Below are 3,624 nucleotides of genomic sequence, written 5' to 3'. Positions count from 1 at the left end.
CGCCAAGCTGGTCGTCACCTAAACATTTCTGTTTTGTTTCCCTGTCTCGTTTACATTGTCCTACTCAGGAACTTGGATACATGATGGGGCTAGCTAGCTGTTTGCACGATACTTGCCGCATTCATTTGCCTCTAATATCTTCGGGATTTGAGGATGATATTCTTCCGAAAGGTGTGTCTCCAGGCTTATTGATATTACACGTGAATAACAGTTTCGTTCTCACTTGCGCTAGTAGTTACAGGCACGTCGTCCCACCTACCGCAACTGTCTCTGTCGGGCTTAACTTGCAAGGGAAACACACAATCGAGGGGCCCAATGGGTTTGCTCATCTCTCGCACTGTTACATGAGACTTAGACGTAAGAAAGGCTCAGCTATAACTGGTGATCAAAAGAGTTAGCGTCTGAGGGCGTTGCTGCAGCGCAATGCAGCCTAGCATGATTCCGATGAGGGTATACAAGCACCGACCTGTAGGCAAGATATTAGTGTGGCATTCGTATCTTTCCGATGTGCTTGCGTTAAACGCGGAAACATAAACTGTAGCGATGTTGTTACCAATTGCGTCCAAAAAGGATCGACGCGCTGTTATTTTTTCTTGGCTGCCAAAGGACACGCATGGGAGAAGCAAGGTTACCCAAGAGACTCATGGGTTCAGCAGTAGAGGGTAGGAGGAGTCGGGGTAGACCAAGGAGAAGGTACCTGGATTCGGTTAAGAATGATTTTGAAGTAATAGGCTTAACATCAGAAGAGGCACCAATGTTATCACTGAATAGGGGATCATGTAGGAATTTTATAAGGGGGACTATGCTCCAGACTGAACACTGAAAGGCATAATCAGTCTTAAATTATGATGATGATGCCAAAGGACAAACACTGTTAGATATCTGAGAATGAAGAATGTGTGTGGTACAGCATGTCTGTCGAAAACCACCGTTGTGAAATGTTGTCCCAAGTTCCGTGCTGGCTGCGATTCGACTCAAGACGCCAGTCGATCTGAGAGTCCACGTTCATCCATTACGGCAATTCAGGTGCGAGATACTATAGTACCCACCGTGTGCTCCTGATGACATTTCACTTACCGCTTCTTCGGTCAGTTAAAAAGGGCGTTGCAGGTTCGACGATTCTTGTCGAACGAGGATGTGCAGCAGGCAGTTACGGATTTCTTCACGCTTGAGGGCACGGTGCTTTACGAAACGGATATCTGCGACCTGGTGCGTCGGTGGAACGACTGTCTGAATGCTCATGGTGATTTTATCTCATAAGTACAGGGTTATTACAAATGATTGAAGCGATTTCCGAGCTCTACAATAACTTTATTATTTGAGATATTTTCACAATGCTTTGCACACACATACAAAAACTAGAAAAAGTTTTTTTAGGCATTCACAAATGTTCGATATGTGCCACTTTAGTGATTCGGCAGACATCAAGCCGATAATCAAGTTCCTCCCACACTCGGCGCAGCATGTACCCATCAATGAGTTCGAAAGCATCGTTGATGCGAGCTCGCAGTTCTGGCACGGTTCTTGGTAGAGGAGGTTTAAACACTGAATCTTTCACATAACCCCACAGAAAGAAGTCGCATGGGGTTAAGTCGGGAGAGCGTGGAGGCCATGACATGAATTGCTGATCATGATCTCCACCACGACCGATCCATCGGTTTTCCAATCTCCTGTTTAAGAAATGCCGAACATCATGATGGAAGTGCGGTGGAGCACCATCCTGTTGAAAGATGAAGTCGGCGCTGTCGGTCTCCAGTTGTGGCATGAGCCAATTTTCCAGTATGTCCAGATACACGTGTCCTATAACGATTTTTTCGCAGAAGAAAAAGGGGCCGTAAACTTTAAACCGTGAGATTGCACAAAACACGTTAACTTTTGGTGAATTGCGAATTTGCTGCACGAATGCGTGAGGATTCTCTATCGCCCAGAATCGCACATTGTGTCTGTTCACTTCACCATTAAGAAAAAATGTTGCTTCATCACTGAAAACAAGTTTCGCACTGAACGCATCCTCTTCCATGAGCTGTTGCAACCGCGCCGAAAATTCAAAGCGTTTGACTTTGTCATCAGGTGTCAGGGCTTGTAGCAATTGTAAACGGTAAGGCTTCTGCTTTAGCCTTTTCCGTAAGCTTTTCCAAACCGTCGGCTGTGGTACGTTTAGCTCCCTGCTTGCTTTACTCGTCGACTTCCGCGGGCTACGCGTGAAACTTGCCCGCACGCGTTCAACCGTTTCTTCGCTCACTGCAGGCCGACCCGTTGATTTCCCCTTACAGAGGCATCCAGAAGCTTTAAGCTGCGCGTACCACCGCCGAGTGGAGTTAGCAGTTGGTGGATCTTTGTTGAACTTCGTCCTGAAGTGTCGTTGCACTGTTATGACTGACTGATGTGAGTGCATTTCAAGCACGACATACGCTTTCTCGGCTCCTGTCGCCATTTTGTCTCACTGCGCTCTCGAGCGCTCTGGCGGCAGAAACCTGAAGTGCGGCTTCAGCCGAACAAAACTTTATGAGATTTTCTACGTATCTGTAGTGTGTCGTGACCATATGTCAATGAATGGAGCTACAGTGGATTTATGAAATCGCTTCAATCATTTGCAATAGCCCTGTATATCGATTCTCGACCGTACGTCCTTCCAACGGAGATTTTTTTATCGCCTCTTATAGTAGGACGTGCTTCTCCGGCAGTCATTTTCAGAAGAAACATAGGTCGTTGTAACAACAAGTATTTTGTGGAAGGTTTGAAGAAATATAATGAGGACACGGAAAGGGAGTTCGACCTGCCAGTTTCGTTGCGTGTCACCTTAAGACTCCTCCGCAAGCGCCAATTTATCAGCCAACCAACGGACGAACCAATTCCGTGTCAGCCTATACACGTCTCGACCGACTGCTCTCAACTATTACAGCGCTGCTCTGTTATGATATTTTAACTATATATGACGGTAGTATCTGTTCCCGAAAGAACAGTTACCGTGGATGATCATGCAGCTTTGCTAGAAATTGAATGATAATTAAATGGATACCCTAGCTGCAAAAAAGGCGTTGATGTATTTCATTGGGGAAATGTTGAAAATGTGTGCCCCGACCGGGACTCGAACCCGGGATCTCCTGCTTACATGGCAGACGCTCTATCCATTTGAGCCACCGCTATGCCGGAACTCGTACGGGACTTGGTAGATTGATCTGTCACGAGTAATGAGTATGATGGGCAAACATCTATTAGGCGCACTACGAATGTAGTGGTGTGGACATGTTGGGAATGTGGATCTCACGGGGAGCGTGCAAGGGATAATTCCCTGCAGACGCACTATCCTCTCTGCCCGCGGTGGCTCGGTGGATAGAGCGTCTGCCATGTAAGCAGGAGATCCCGGGTTCGAGTCCCGGTCGTGGCACACACTTTCAACATTTCCCCAATGAAGTACATCAACGCCTGTTTGCAGCTAGGGTGTTCATTTAATTATCATTTCATTATGATATTTGGTTTATCTTACGATCACTGAGGTTATTTTCTACGAGACCGCGCTTAGTTTTACACAGAAACAAAACCGGTGGATTACTTTGGATGTTTTAGAGATAACAACGCCAAAAGAAGCCGAGAGAAAGCTGTGGGCAAAGAAGTGGCTAATTC

The 3,624-nt window shown here is 46.4% G+C and overlaps 1 non-coding gene across 1 annotated transcript; it reads left to right on the top strand.

Annotated features, from left to right (window-relative positions):
* Positions 1-3,314: 3,314 nt before the first annotated feature.
* On the top strand, positions 3,315-3,388 carry Trnat-ugu (transfer RNA threonine (anticodon UGU)). Its single transcript has one exon. It is a non-coding gene; the product is annotated as a tRNA-Thr (tRNA).
* The last annotated feature ends 236 nt before the right edge of the window (positions 3,389-3,624 follow it).

This window comes from Schistocerca serialis, chromosome 8, assembly GCF_023864345.2.
Source record: "Schistocerca serialis cubense isolate TAMUIC-IGC-003099 chromosome 8, iqSchSeri2.2, whole genome shotgun sequence".
Classification (NCBI taxonomy): domain Eukaryota; kingdom Metazoa; phylum Arthropoda; class Insecta; order Orthoptera; family Acrididae; genus Schistocerca; species Schistocerca serialis.
This window is presented reverse-complemented; position numbering and strand designations above follow the sequence as displayed.